Genomic DNA, 15429 nt, shown 5'->3' with positions numbered 1-15429 from the left:
CCAGACAACAGACCCTGTTTGGCCACAAAATTGTTTTGAGCAATGTGGCTCTTGTCTGCTAATTTCCTTCCCATTCTTGGTGGAAATACAACCTGTGATTGCCTATACAAAACAAATCTAGGACAATAAAATACACTGTCTGCTCAAATTGTTCAGTGACTATTTTATGTGAATTCTCTGAATTTTGTCTAGAAAGTGGAACTATTAATCTTTGTAAACTGGAGAGAGGACATTTCTTTTCAGTGGGTGGTGGTTAATGGGCAGCTGAAAACGCTCTAGAAGGCAAACACCGATTTTCCCTGAAAGTGAGGATCAGGACAAATTACTGGATTCAGCAAGTCGTCATATATCTAAACTGAGTCAACTGCTGTGGAAGCTAGTTTTTCGCAATTCTTTGGTCACAATCGTTGGATTCGTAGGCTATGATCTTATTTATTGACGAAAATGAGACGAGCCAGCCAGGAGTCGAACCTAGAATCTTCTGATCCGTAGTCAGACGCGTTATCCATTGCGCCACTGGCCCATGCCACCTACTTCTTTTGTGGCCAGACAACAGACCCTGTTTGGCCACAAAATTGTTCTGAGCAATGTGGCTCTTGTCTGCTAATTTCCTTCCCATTCTTGGTGCAAATACAACCTGTGATTGCCTATGCAAAACAAATCTAGGACAATAAAATACACTGTCTGCTCAAATTGTTAAGTGACAATTTTATGTGAATTCTCTGAATTTTGTCTAGAAAGTGGAACTATTAATCTTTGTAAACTGGAGAGAGGACATTTCTTTTCAGTGGGTGGTGGTTAATGGGCAGCTGAAAACGCTCTAGAAGGCAAACACCGATTTTCCCTGAAAGTGAGGATCAGGACAAATTGCTGGATTCAGCAAGCCGTGATATATCTAAGCTGAGTCAACTGCTGTGGAAGCTATGTTTTCGCAATTCTTTGGTCACAATTGGTGGATTCGTAGGCTATGATCTTATTTATTGACGAAAATGAGACAAGCCAGGCAGCCAGCCAGGAGTCGAACCTAGAATCTTCTGATCCGTAGTCAGACGCGTTATCCATTGGGCCACTGGCCCATGCCGTCTGCTTCAGTTGTGGCCAGACAACAGACCCTGTTTGGCCACAAAATTGTTTTGAGCAATGTGGCTCTTGTCTGCTAATTTCCTTCCCATTCTTGGTGCAAATACAACCTGTGATTGCCTATACAAAACAAATCTAGGACAATAAAATACACTGTCTGCTCAAATTGTTAAGTGACTATTTTATGTGAATTCTCTGAATTTTGTCTAGAAAGTGGAACTATTAATCTTTGTAAACTGGAGAGAGGACATTTCTTTTCAGTGCGTGGTGGTTAATGGGCAGCTGAAAACCCTCTGCAAGGTAAATACCGATTTTCCCTGAAAGTGAGGATCAGGACAAATTGCTGGATTCAGCAAGTCGTGATATATCTAAGCTGAGTCAACTGCTGTGGAAGCTATGTTTTTGCAATTCTTTGGTCACAATTGTTGGATTCGTAGGCTATGATCTTATTTATTGACGAAAATGAGACGAGCCAGCCAGGAGTCGGACCTAGAATCTTCTGATCCGTAGTCAGACGCGTTATCCATTGCGCCACTGGCCCATACCGCCTGCTTCATTTGTGGCCAGACAACAGACCCTGTTTGGCCACAAAATTGTTCTGTGCAATGTGGCTCTTGTCTGCTAATTTTCTTCCCATTCTTGGTGCAAATACAACCTGTGATTGCCTATGCAAAACAAATCTAGGACAATAAAATACACTGTCTGCTCAAATTGTTAAGTGACAATTTTATGTGAATTCTCTGAATTTTGTCTAGAAAGTGGAACTATTAATCTTTGTAAACTGGAGAGAGGACATTTCTTTTCAGTGGGTGGTGGTTAATGGGCAGCTGAAAACGCTCTAGAAGGCAAACACCGATTTTCCCTGAAAGTGAGGATCAGGACAAATTGCTGGATTCAGCAAGCCGTGATATATCTAAGCTGAGTCAACTGCTGTGGAAGCTATGTTTTCGCAATTCTTTGGTCACAATTGGTGGATTCGTAGGCTATGATCTTATTTATTGACGAAAATGAGACAAGCCAGGCAGCCAGCCAGGAGTCGAACCTAGAATCTTCTCATCCGTAGTCAGACGCGTTATCCATTGGGCCACTAGCCCATGCCGTCTGCTTCAGTTGTGGCCAGACAACAGACCCTGTTTGGCCACAAAATTGTTTTGAGCAATGTGGCTCTTGTCTGCTAATTTCCTTCCCATTCTTGGTGGAAATACAACCTGTGATTGCCTATACAAAACAAATCTAGGACAATAAAATACACTGTCTGCTCAAATTGTTCAGTGACTATTTTATGTGAATTCTCTGAATTTTGTCTAGAAAGTGGAACTATTAATCTTTGTAAACTGGAGAGAGGACATTTCTTTTCAGTGGGTGGTGGTTAATGGGCAGCTGAAAACGCTCTAGAAGGCAAACACCGATTTTCCCTGAAAGTGAGGATCAGGACAAATTACTGGATTCAGCAAGTCGTCATATATCTAAACTGAGTCAACTGCTGTGGAAGCTAGTTTTTCGCAATTCTTTGGTCACAATCGTTGGATTCGTAGGCTATGATCTTATTTATTGACGAAAATGAGACGAGCCAGCCAGGAGTCGAACCTAGAATCTTCTGATCCGTAGTCAGACGCGTTATCCATTGCGCCACTGGCCCATGCCACCTACTTCTTTTGTGGCCAGACAACAGACCCTGTTTGGCCACAAAATTGTTCTGAGCAATGTGGCTCTTGTCTGCTAATTTCCTTCCCATTCTTGGTGCAAATACAACCTGTGATTGCCTATGCAAAACAAATCTAGGACAATAAAATACACTGTCTGCTCAAATTGTTAAGTGACAATTTTATGTGAATTCTCTGAATTTTGTCTAGAAAGTGGAACTATTAATCTTTGTAAACTGGAGAGAGGACATTTCTTTTCAGTGGGTGGTGGTTAATGGGCAGCTGAAAATGCTCTAGAAGGCAAACACCGATTTTCCCTGAAAGTGAGGATCAGGACAAATTGCTGGATTCAGCAAGCCGTGATATATCTAAGCTGAGTCAACTGCTGTGGAAGCTATGTTTTCGCAATTCTTTGGTCACAATTGGTGGATTCGTAGGCTATGATCTTATTTATTGACGAAAATGAGACAAGCCAGGCAGCCAGCCAGGAGTCGAACCTAGAATCTTCTCATCCGTAGTCAGACGCGTTATCCATTGGGCCACTAGCCCATGCCGTCTGCTTCAGTTGTGGCCAGACAACAGACCCTGTTTGGCCACAAAATTGTTTTGAGCAATGTGGCTCTTGTCTGCTAATTTCCTTCCCATTCTTGGTGGAAATACAACCTGTGATTGCCTATACAAAACAAATCTAGGACAATAAAATACACTGTCTGCTCAAATTGTTCAGTGACTATTTTATGTGAATTCTCTGAATTTTGTCTAGAAAGTGGAACTATTAATCTTTGTAAACTGGAGAGAGGACATTTCTTTTCAGTGGGTGGTGGTTAATGGGCAGCTGAAAACGCTCTAGAAGGCAAACACCGATTTTCCCTGAAAGTGAGGATCAGGACAAATTACTGGATTCAGCAAGTCGTCATATATCTAAACTGAGTCAACTGCTGTGGAAGCTAGTTTTTCGCAATTCTTTGGTCACAATCGTTGGATTCGTAGGCTATGATCTTATTTATTGACGAAAATGAGACGAGCCAGCCAGGAGTCGAACCTAGAATCTTCTGATCCGTAGTCAGACGCGTTATCCATTGCGCCACTGGCCCATGCCACCTACTTCTTTTGTGGCCAGACAACAGACCCTGTTTGGCCACAAAATTGTTCTGAGCAATGTGGCTCTTGTCTGCTAATTTCCTTCCCATTCTTGGTGCAAATACAACCTGTGATTGCCTATGCAAAACAAATCTAGGACAATAAAATACACTGTCTGCTCAAATTGTTAAGTGACAATTTTATGTGAATTCTCTGAATTTTGTCTAGAAAGTGGAACTATTAATCTTTGTAAACTGGAGAGAGGACATTTCTTTTCAGTGGGTGGTGGTTAATGGGCAGCTGAAAACGCTCTAGAAGGCAAACACCGATTTTCCCTGAAAGTGAGGATCAGGACAAATTGCTGGATTCAGCAAGCCGTGATATATCTAAGCTGAGTTAACTGCTGTGGAAGCTATGTTTTCGCAATTCTTTGGTCACAATTGGTGGATTCGTAGGCTATGATCTTATTTATTGACGAAAATGAGACAAGCCAGCCAGGAGTCGAACCTAGAATCTTCTGATCCGTAGTCAGAAGCGTTATCCATTGCGCCACTGGCCCATGCCACCTACTTCTTTTGTGGCCAGACAACAGACCCTGTTTGGCCACAAAATTGTTCTGAGCAATGTGGCTCTTGTCTGCTAATTTCCTTCCCATTCTTGGTGCAAATACAACCTGTGATTGCCTATGCAAAACAAATCTAGGACAATAAAATACACTGTCTGCTCAAATTGTTAAGTGATAATTTAATGTGAATTCTCTGAATTTTGTCTAGAAAGTGGAACTATTAATCTTTGTAAACTGGAGAGAGGACATTTCTTTTCAGTGGGTGGTGGTTAATGGGCAGCTGAAAACCCTCTGCAAGGTAAATACCGATTTTCCCTGAAAGTGAGGATCAGGACAAATTACTGGATTCAGCAAGTCGTCATATATCTACGCTGAGTCAACTGCTGTGGAAGCTAGTTTTTCGCAATTCTTTGGTCACAATTGTTGGATTCGTAGGCTATGATCTTATTTATTGACGAAAATGAGACGAGCCAGCCAGGAGTCGCACCTAGAATCTTCTGATCCGTAGTCAGACGCGTTATCCATTGCGCCACTGGCCCATGCCACCTGCTTAGTTTGTGGACAGACAACAGACCCTGCTTGGCCACAAAATTGTTCTGAGCAATGTGGCTCTTGTCTGCTAATTTCCTTTCCATTCTTGGTGGAAATACAACCTGTGATTGCCTATACAAAACAAATCTAGGACAATAAAATACACTGTCTGCTCAAATTGTTAAGTGACTATTTTATGTGAATTCTCTGAATTTTGTCTAGAAAGTGGAACTATTAATCTTTGTAAACTGGAGAGAGGACATTTCTTTTCAGTGGGTGGTGGTTAATAGGCAGCTGAAAACGCTCAAGAAGGCAAACACCGATTTTCCCTGAAAGTGAGGATCAGGACAAATTACTGGATTCAGCAAGTCGTCATATATCTAAACTGAGTCAACTGCTGTGGAAGCTAGTTTTTCGCAATTCTTTGGTCACAATCGTTGGATTCGTAGGCTATGATCTTATTTATTGACGAAAATGAGACGAGCCAGCCAGGAGTCGGACCTAGAATCTTCTGATCCGTAGTCAGACGCGTTATCCATTGCGCCACTGGCCCATGCCGCCTACTTCTTTTGTGGCCAGACAACAGACCCTGTTTGGCCACAAAATTGTTCTGAGCAATGTGGCTCTTGTCTGCTAATTTCCTTCCCATTCTTGGTGCAAATACAACCTGTGATTGCCTATGCAAAACAAATCTAGGACAGTAAAATACACTGTCTGCTCAAATTGTTAAGTGACAATTTTATGTGAATTCTCTGAATTTTGTCTAGAAAGTGGAACTATTAATCTTTGTAAACTGGAGAGAGGACATTTCTTTTCAGTGCGCGGTGGTTAATGGGCAGCTGAAAACCCTCTGCAAGGTAAATACCGATTTTCCCTGAAAGTGAGGATCAGGACAAATTACTGGATTCAGCAAGTCGTCATATATCTACGCTGAGTCAACTGCTGTGGAAGCTAGTTTTTCGCAATTCTTTGGTCACAATTGTTGGATTCGTAGGCTATGATCTTATTTATTGACGAAAATGAGACGAGCCAGCCAGGAGTCGAACCTAGAATCTTCTGATCCGTAGTCAGACGCGTTATCCATTGCGCCACTGGCCCATGCCACCTGCTTAGTTTGTGGACAGACAACAGACCCTGCTTGGCCACAAAATTGTTCTGAGCAATGTGGCTCTTGTCTGCTAATTTCCTTCCCATTCTTGGTGGAAATACAACCTGTGATTGCCTATACAAAACAAATCTAGGACAATAAAATACACTGTCTGCTCAAATTGTTAAGTGACTATTTTATGTGAATTCTCTGAATTTTGTCTAGAAAGTGGAACTATTAATCTTTGTAAACTGGAGAGAGGACATTTCTTTTCAGTGGGTGGTGGTTAATAGGCAGCTGAAAACGCTCAAGAAGGCAAACACCGATTTTCCCTGAAAGTGAGGATCAGGACAAATTACTGGATTCAGCAAGTCGTCATATATCTAAACTGAGTCAACTGCTGTGGAAGCTAGTTTTTCGCAATTCTTTGGTCACAATCGTTGGATTCGTAGGCTATGATCTTATTTATTGACGAAAATGAGACGAGCCAGCCAGGAGTCGGACCTAGAATCTTCTGATCCGTAGTCAGACGCGTTATCCATTGCGCCACTGGCCCATGCCGCCTACTTCTTTTGTGGCCAGACAACAGACCCTGTTTGGCCACAAAATTGTTCTGAGCAATGTGGCTCTTGTCTGCTAATTTCCTTCCCATTCTTGGTGCAAATACAACCTGTGATTGCCTATGCAAAACAAATCTAGGACAGTAAAATACACTGTTTGCTCAAATTGTTAAGTGACAATTTTATGTGAATTCTCTGAATTTTGTCTAGAAAGTGGAACTATTAATCTTTGTAAACTGGAGAGAGGACATTTCTTTTCAGTGCGCGGTGGTTAATGGGCAGCTGAAAACCCTCTGCAAGGTAAATACCGATTTTCCCTGAAAGTGAGGATCAGGACAAATTACTGGATTCAGCAAGTCGTCATATATCTACGCTGAGTCAACTGCTGTGGAAGCTAGTTTTTCGCAATTCTTTGGTCACAATTGTTGGATTCGTAGGCTATGATCTTATTTATTGACGAAAATGAGACGAGCCAGCCAGGAGTCGAACCTAGAATCTTCTGATCCGTAGTCAGACGCGTTATCCATTGCGCCACTGGCCCATGCCACCTGCTTAGTTTGTGGACAGACAACAGACCCTGCTTGGCCACAAAATTGTTCTGAGCAATGTGGCTCTTGTCTGCTAATTTCCTTCCCATTCTTGGTGGAAATACAACCTGTGATTGCCTATACAAAACAAATCTAGGACAATAAAATACACTGTCTGCTCAAATTGTTAAGTGACTATTTTATGTGAATTCTCTGAATTTTGTCTAGAAAGTGGAACTATTAATCTTTGTAAACTGGAGAGAGGACATTTCTTTTCAGTGGGTGGTGGTTAATGGGCAGCTGAAAACGCTCAAGAAGGCAAACACCGATTTTCCCTGAAAGTGAGGATCAGGACAAATTACTGGATTCAGCAAGTCGTCATATATCTAAGCTGAGTCAACTGCTGTGGAAGCTAGTTTTTCGCAATTCTTTGGTCACAATTGTTGGATTCGTAGGCTATGATCTTATTCATTGACGAAAATGAGACGAGCCAGCCAGGAGTCGAACCTAGAATCTTCTGACCCGTAGTCAGACGCGTTATCCATTGCGCCACTGGCCCATGCCATCTGCTTCATTTGTGGCCAGACAACAGACCCTGTTTGGCCACAAAATTGTTCTGTGCAATGTGGCTCTTGTCTGCTAATTTCCTTCCCATTCTTGGTGCAAATACAACCTGTGATTGCCTATGCAAAACAAATCTAGGACAATAAAATACACTGTCTGCTCAAATTGTAAAGTGACAATTTTATGTGAATTCTCTGAAGTTTGTCTAGAAAGTGGAACTATTAATCTTTGTAAACTGGAGAGAGGACATTTCTTTTCAGTGCGCGGTGGTTAATGGGCAGCTGAAAACCCTCTGCAAGGTAAATACCGATTTTCCCTGAAAGTGAGGATCAGGACAAATTACTGGATTCAGCAAGTCGTCATATATCTAAGCTGAGTCAACTGCTGTGGAAGCTAGTTTTTCGCAATTCTTTGTTCACAATTGTTGGATTCGTAGGCTATGATCTTATTAATTGACGAAAATGAGACGAGCCAGCGAGGAGTCGAACCTAGAATCTTCTGTTCCGTAGTCAGACGCGTTATCCATTGCGCCACTGGCCCATGCCATCTGCTGCATTTGTGGCCAGACAACAGACCCTGTTTGGCCACAAAATTGTTCTGTGCAATGTGGCTCTTGTCTGCTAATTTCCTTCCCATTCTTGGTGCAAATACAACCTGTGATTGCCTATGCAAAACAAATCTAGGACAATAAAATACACTGTCTGCTCAAATTGTTAAGTGACAATTTTATGTGAATTCTCTGAAGTTTGTCTAGAAAGTGGAACTATTAATCTTTGTAAACTGGAGAGAGGACATTTCTTTTCAGTGCGCGGTGGTTAATGGGCAGCTGAAAACCCTCTGCAAGGTAAATACCGATTTTCCCTGAAAGTGAGGATCAGGACAAATTGCTGGATTCAGCAAGCCGTGATATATCTAAGCCTAATCAACTGCTGTGGAAGCTATGTTTTCGCAATTCTTTGGTCACAATTGGTGGATTCGTAGGCTATGATCTTATTTATTGACGAAAATGAGACGAGCCAGCCAGGAGTCGAACCTAGAATCTTCTGGTTCGTAGTCAGACGCGTTATCCATTGCGCCACTGGCCCATGCCACCTACGTCTTTTGTGGCAGACAACAGACCCTGTTTGGCCACAAAATTGTTCTGTGCAATGTGGCTCTTGTCTGCTAATTTCCTTCCCATTCTTGGTGCAAATACAACCTGTGATTGCCTATACAAAACAAATCTAGGACAATAAAATACACTGTCTGCTCAAATTGTTAAGTGACTATTTTATGTGAATTCTCTGAATTTTGTCTAGAAAGTGGAACTATTAATCTTTGTAAACTGGAGAGAGGACATTTCTTTTCAGTGCGCGGTGGTTAATGGGCAGCTGAAAACCCTCTGCAAGGTAAATACCGATTTTCCCTGAAAGTGAGGATCAGGACAAATTACTGGATTCAGCAAGTCGTCATATATCTAAGCTGAGTCAACTGCTGTGGAAGCTAGTTTTTCGCAATTCTTTGGTCACAATTGTTGGATTCGTAGGCTATGATCTTATTTATTGACGAAAATGAGACAAGCCAGCCAGGAGTCGAATCTAGAATCTTCTGATCCGTAGTCAGACGCGTTATCCATTGCGCCACTGGCCCATGCCATCTGCTTCATTTGTGGCCAGACAACAGACCCTGTTTGGCCACAAAATTGTTCTGTGCAATGTGGCTCTTGTCTGCTAATTTCCTTCCCATTCTTGGTGCAAATACAACCTGTGATTGCCTATGCAAAACAAATCTAGGACAATAAAATACACTGTCTGCTCAAATTGTTAAGTGACTATTTTATGTGAATTCTCTGAATTTTGTCTAGAAAGTGGAACTATTAATCTTTGTAAACTGGAGAGAGGACATTTCTTTTCAGTGCGCGGTGGTTAATGGGCAGCTGAAAACCCTCTGCAAGGTAAATACCGATTTTCCCTGAAAGTGAGGATCAGGACAAATTACTGGATTCAGCAAGTCGTCATATATCTAAGCTGAGTCAACTGCTGTGGAAGCTAGTTTTTCGCAATTCTTTGGTCACAATTGTTGGATTCGTAGGCTATGATCTTATTTATTGACGAAAATGAGACAAGCCAGCCAGGAGTCGAATCTAGAATCTTCTGATCCGTAGTCAGACGCGTTATCCATTGCGCCACTGGCCCATGCCATCTGCTTCATTTGTGGCCAGACAACAGACCCTGTTTGGCCACAAAATTGTTTTGAGCAATGTGGCTCCTGTCTGCTAATTTCCTTCCCATTCTTGGTGCAAATACAACCTGTGATTGCCTATGCAAAACAAATCTAGGACAATAAAATACACTGTCTGCTCAAATTGTTAAGTGACAATTTTATGTGAATTCTCTGAATTTAGTCTAGAAAGTGGAACTACTAATCTTTGTAAACTGGAGAGAGGACATTTCTTTTCAGTGGGTGGTGGTTAATGGGCAGCTGAAAACGCTCTACAAGGTAAACACCGATTTTCCCTGAAAGTGAGGATCAGGACAAATTGCTGGATTCAGCAAGCCGTGATATATCTAAGCTGAGTTAACTGCTGTGGAAGCTATGTTTTCGCAATTCTTTGGTCACAATTGGTGGATTCGTAGGCTATGATCTTATTTATTGACGAAAATGAGACAAGCCAGCCAGGAGTCGAACCTAGAATTTTCTGATCCGTAGTCAGACGCGTTATCCTTTGCGCCACTGGTCCATGCCATCTGCTGCAGTTGTGGCCAGACAACAGACCCTGTTTGGCCACAAAATTGCTTTGAGCAATGTGGCTCTTGTCTGCTAATTTCCTTCCCATTCTTGGTGGAAATACAACCTGTGATTGCCTATACAAAACAAATCTAGGACAATAAAATACACTGTCTGCTCAAATTGTTAAGTGACTATTTTATGTGAATTCTCTGAATTTTGTCTAGAAAGTGGAACTATTAATCTTTGTAAACTGGAGAGAGGACATTTCTTTTCAGTGGGTGGTGGTTAATGGGCAGCTGAAAACCCTCTGCAAGGTAAATACCGATTTTCCCTGAAAGTGAGGATCAGGACAAATTACTGGATTCAGCAAGTCGTCATATATCTAAACTGAGTCAACTGCTGTGGAAGCTAGTTTTTCGCAATTCTTTGGTCACAATCGTTGGATTCGTAGGCTATGATCTTATTTATTGACGAAAATGAGACGAGCCAGCCAGGAGTCGAACCTAGAATTTTCTGATCCGTAGTCAGACGCGTTATCCATTGCGCCACTGGCCCATGCCACCTACTTCTTTTGTGGCCAGACAACAGACCCTGTTTGGCCACAAAATTGTTCTGAGCAATGTGGCTCTTGTCTGCTAATTTCCTTCCCATTCTTGGTGCAAATACAACCTGTGATTGCCTATGCAAAACAAATCTAGGACAATAAAATACACTGTCTGCTCAAATTGTTAAGTGACAATTTTATGTGAATTCTCTGAATTTTGTCTAGAAAGTGGAACTATTAATCTTTGTAAACTGGAGAGAGGACATTTCTTTTCAGTGGGTGGTGGTTAATGGGCAGCTGAAAACGCTCTAGAAGGCAAACACCGATTTTCCCTGAAAGTGAGGATCAGGACAAATTGCTGGATTCAGCAAGCCGTGATATATCTAAGCTGAGTCAACTGCTGTGGAAGCTATGTTTTCGCAATTCTTTGGTCACAATTGGTGGATTCGTAGGCTATGATCTTATTTATTGACGAAAAAGAGACAAGCCAGGCAGCGAACCTAGAATCTTCTGATCCGTAGTCAGACGCGTTATCCATTGGGCCACTGGCCCATGCCATCTGCTGCAGTTGTGGCCAGACAACAGACCCTGTTTGGCCACAAAATTGCTTTGAGCAATGTGGCTCTTGTCTGCTAATTTCCTTCCCATTCTTGGTGGAAATACAACCTGTGATTGCCTATACAAAACAAATCTAGGACAATAAAATACACTGTCTGCTCAAATTGTTAAGTGACTATTTTATGTGAATTCTCTGAATTTTGTCTAGAAAGTGGAACTATTAATCTTTGTAAACTGGAGAGAGGACATTTCTTTTCAGTGCGTGGTGGTTAATGGGCAGCTGAAAACCCTCTGCAAGGTAAATACTGATTTTCCCTGAAAGTGAGGATCAGGACAAATTGCTGGATTCAGCAAGTCGTGATATATCTAAGCTGAGTCAACTGCTGTGGACGCTATGTTTTTGCAATTCTTTGGTCACAATTGTTGGATTCGTAGGCTATGATCTTATTTATTGACGAAAATGAGACGAGCCAGCCAGGAGTCGGACCTAGAATCTTCTGATCCGTAGTCAGACGCGTTATCCATTGCGCCACTGGCCCATGCCGCCTGCTTCATTTGTGGCCAGACAACAGACCCTGTTTGGCCACAAAATTGTTCTGTGCAATGTGGCTCTTGTCTGCTAATTTCCTTCCCATTCTTGGTGCAAATACAACCTGTGATTGCCTATGCAAAACAAATCTAGGACAATAAAATACACTGTCTGCTCAAATTGTTAAGTGACTATTTTATGTGAATTCTCTGAATTTTGTCTAGAAAGTGGAACTATTAATCTTTGTAAACTGGAGAGAGGACATTTCTTTTCAGTGCGCGGTGGTTAATGGGCAGCTGAAAACCCTCTGCAAGGTAAATACCGATTTTCCCTGAAAGTGAGGATCAGGACAAATTACTGGATTCAGCAAGTCGTCATATATCTAAGCTGAGTCAACTGCTGTGGAAGCTAGTTTTTCGCAATTCTTTGGTCACAATTGTTGGATTCGTAGGCTATGATCTTATTTATTGACGAAAATGAGACAAGCCAGCCAGGAGTCGAATCTAGAATCTTCTGATCCGTAGTCAGACGCGTTATCCATTGCGCCACTGGCCCATGCCATCTGCTTCATTTGTGGCCAGACAACAGACCCTGTTTGGCCACAAAATTGTTCTGTGCAATGTGGCTCTTGTCTGCTAATTTCCTTCCCATTCTTGGTGCAAATACAACCTGTGATTGCCTATGCAAAACAAATCTAGGACAATAAAATACACTGTCTGCTCAAATTGTTAAGTGACAATTTTATGTGAATTCTCTGAATTTTGTCTAGAAAGTGGAACTATTAATCTTTGTAAACTGGAGAGAGGACATTTCTTTTCAGTGCGTGGTGGTTAATGGGCAGCTGAAAACCCTCTGCAAGGTAAATACTGATTTTCCCTGAAAGTGAGGATCAGGACAAATTGCTGGATTCAGCAAGTCGTCATATATCTAAGCTGAGTCAACTGCTGTGGACGCTATGTTTTTGCAATTCTTTGGTCACAATTGTTGGATTCGTAGGCTATGATCTTATTTATTGACGAAAATGAGACAAGCCAGCCAGGAGTCGGACCTAGAATCTTCTGATCCGTAGTCAGACGCGTTATCCATTGCGCCACTGGCCCATGCCGCCTGCTTCATTTGTGGCCAGACAACAGACCCTGTTTGGCCACAAAATTGTTCTGTGCAATGTGGCTCTTGTCTGCTAATTTCCTTCCCATTCTTGGTGCAAATACAACCTGTGATTGCCTATGCAAAACAAATCTAGGACAATAAAATACACTGTCTGCTCAAATTGTTAAGTGACTATTTTATGTGAATTCTCTGAATTTTGTCTAGAAAGTGGAACTATTAATCTTTGTAAACTGGAGAGAGGACATTTCTTTTCAGTGCGCGGTGGTTAATGGGCAGCTGAAAACCCTCTGCAAGGTAAATACCGATTTTCCCTGAAAGTGAGGATCAGGACAAATTACTGGATTCAGCAAGTCGTCATATATCTAAGCTGAGTCAACTGCTGTGGAAGCTAGTTTTTCGCAATTCTTTGGTCACAATTGTTGGATTCGTAGGCTATGATCTTATTTATTGACGAAAATGAGACAAGCCAGCCAGGAGTCGAATCTAGAATCTTCTGATCCATAGTCAGACGCGTTATCCATTGCGCCACTGGCCCATGCCATCTGCTTCATTTGTGGCCAGACAACAGACCCTGTTTGGCCACAAAATTGTTTTGAGCAATGTGGCTCTTGTCTGCTAATTTCCTTCCCATTCTTGGTGCAAATACAACCTGTGATTGCCTATGCAAAACAAATCTAGGACAATAAAATACACTGTCTGCTCAAATTGTTAAGTGACAATTTTATGTGAATTCTCTGAATTTTGTCTAGAAAGTGGAACTATTAATCTTTGTAAACTGGAGAGAGGACATTTCTTTTCAGTGGGTGGTGGTTAATGGGCAGCTGAAAACGCTCTACAAGGTAAACACCGATTTTCCCTGAAAGTGAGGATCAGGACAAATTGCTGGATTCAGCAAGCCGTGATATATCTAAGCTGAGTTAACTGCAGTGGAAGCTATGTTTTCGCAATTCTTTGGTCACAATTGGTGGATTCGTAGGCTATGATCTTATTTATTGACGAAAATGAGACAAGCCAGCCAGGAGTCGAACGTAGAATTTTCTGATCCGTAGTCAGACGCGTTATCCTTTGCGCCACTGGTCCATGCCATCTGCTGCAGTTGTGGCCAGACAACAGACCCTGTTTGGCCACAAAATTGCTTTGAGCAATGTGGCTCTTGTCTGCTAATTTCCTTCCCATTCTTGGTGGAAATACAACCTGTGATTGCCTATACAAAACAAATCTAGGACAATAAAATACACTGTCTGCTCAAATTGTTAAGTGACTATTTTATGTGAATTCTCTGAATTTTGTCTAGAAAGTGGAACTATTAATCTTTGTAAACTGGAGAGAGGACATTTCTTTTCAGTGGGTGGTGGTTAATGGGCAGCTGAAAACCCTCTGCAAGGTAAATACCGATTTTCCCTGAAAGTGAGGATCAGGACAAATTACTGGATTCAGCAAGTCGTCATATATCTAAACTGAGTCAACTGCTGTGGAAGCTAGTTTTTCGCAATTCTTTGGTCACAATCGTTGGATTCGTAGGCTATGATCTTATTTATTGACGAAAATGAGACGAGCCAGCCAGGAGTCGAAACTAGAATCTTCTGATCCGTAGTCAGACGCGTTATCCATTGCGCCACTGGCCCATGCCACCTACTTCTTTTGTGGCCAGACAACAGACCCTGTTTGGCCACAAAATTGTTCTGAGCAATGTGGCTCTTGTCTGCTAATTTCCTTCCCATTCTTGGTGCAAATACAACCTGTGATTGCCTATGCAAAACAAATCTAGGACAATAAAATACACTGTCTGCTCAAATTGTTAAGTGACAATTTTATGTGAATTCTCTGAATTTTGTCTAGAAAGTGGAACTATTAATCTTTGTAAACTGGAGAGAGGACATTTCTTTTCAGTGGGTGGTGGTTAATGGGCAGCTGAAAACGCTCTAGAAGGCAAACACCGATTTTCCCTGAAAGTGAGGATCAGGACAAATTGCTGGATTCAGCAAGCCGTGATATATCTAAGCTGAGTCAACTGCTGTGGAAGCTATGTTTTCGCAATTCTTTGGTCACAATCGTTGGATTCGTAGGCTATGATCTTATTTATTGACGAAAATGAGACAAGCCAGCCAGGAGTCGGACCTAGAATCTTCTGATCCGTAGTCAGACGCGTTATCCATTGCGCCACTGGCCCATGCCGCCTGCTTCATTTGTGGCCAGACAACAGACCCTGTTTGGCCACAAAATTGTTCTGTGCAATGTGGCTCTTGTCTGCTAATTTCCTTCCCATTCTTGGTGCAAATACAACCTGTGATTGCCTATGCAAAACAAATCTAGGACAATAAAATACACTGTCTGCTCAAATT

General features: G+C 41.9%; 9 non-coding genes across 9 annotated transcripts; all 9 read right to left on the bottom strand.

The window, feature by feature from the left end:
• Positions 1 to 450: 450 nt before the first annotated feature.
• trnar-acg (transfer RNA arginine (anticodon ACG)) lies at positions 451 to 523 on the bottom strand. The gene has a single exon. It is a non-coding gene; the product is annotated as a tRNA-Arg (tRNA).
• Positions 524 to 2646: 2123 nt separating this feature from the next.
• Positions 2647 to 2719, bottom strand: trnar-acg (transfer RNA arginine (anticodon ACG)). Its single transcript has one exon. It is a non-coding gene; the product is annotated as a tRNA-Arg (tRNA).
• A 1025-nt stretch (positions 2720 to 3744) lies between these two features.
• trnar-acg (transfer RNA arginine (anticodon ACG)) lies at positions 3745 to 3817 on the bottom strand. The gene has a single exon. It is a non-coding gene; the product is annotated as a tRNA-Arg (tRNA).
• A 472-nt stretch (positions 3818 to 4289) lies between these two features.
• Positions 4290 to 4362, bottom strand: trnar-acg (transfer RNA arginine (anticodon ACG)). The gene has a single exon. It is a non-coding gene; the product is annotated as a tRNA-Arg (tRNA).
• Positions 4363 to 5924: 1562 nt separating this feature from the next.
• Positions 5925 to 5997, bottom strand: trnar-acg (transfer RNA arginine (anticodon ACG)). Its single transcript has one exon. It is a non-coding gene; the product is annotated as a tRNA-Arg (tRNA).
• Positions 5998 to 7014: 1017 nt separating this feature from the next.
• trnar-acg (transfer RNA arginine (anticodon ACG)) lies at positions 7015 to 7087 on the bottom strand. Its single transcript has one exon. It is a non-coding gene; the product is annotated as a tRNA-Arg (tRNA).
• A 472-nt stretch (positions 7088 to 7559) lies between these two features.
• trnar-acg (transfer RNA arginine (anticodon ACG)) lies at positions 7560 to 7632 on the bottom strand. The gene has a single exon. It is a non-coding gene; the product is annotated as a tRNA-Arg (tRNA).
• A 1017-nt stretch (positions 7633 to 8649) lies between these two features.
• trnar-acg (transfer RNA arginine (anticodon ACG)) lies at positions 8650 to 8722 on the bottom strand. The gene has a single exon. It is a non-coding gene; the product is annotated as a tRNA-Arg (tRNA).
• A 2106-nt stretch (positions 8723 to 10828) lies between these two features.
• On the bottom strand, positions 10829 to 10901 carry trnar-acg (transfer RNA arginine (anticodon ACG)). Its single transcript has one exon. It is a non-coding gene; the product is annotated as a tRNA-Arg (tRNA).
• Between the last annotated feature and the right edge of the window lie 4528 nt (positions 10902 to 15429).

Source organism: Conger conger, chromosome 16 (genome assembly GCF_963514075.1).
Source record: "Conger conger chromosome 16, fConCon1.1, whole genome shotgun sequence".
NCBI lineage: Eukaryota > Metazoa > Chordata > Actinopteri > Anguilliformes > Congridae > Conger > Conger conger.
The sequence above is the reverse complement of the archived record's forward strand: the minus strand, read 5'-3'. Positions and strand labels throughout refer to the sequence as shown.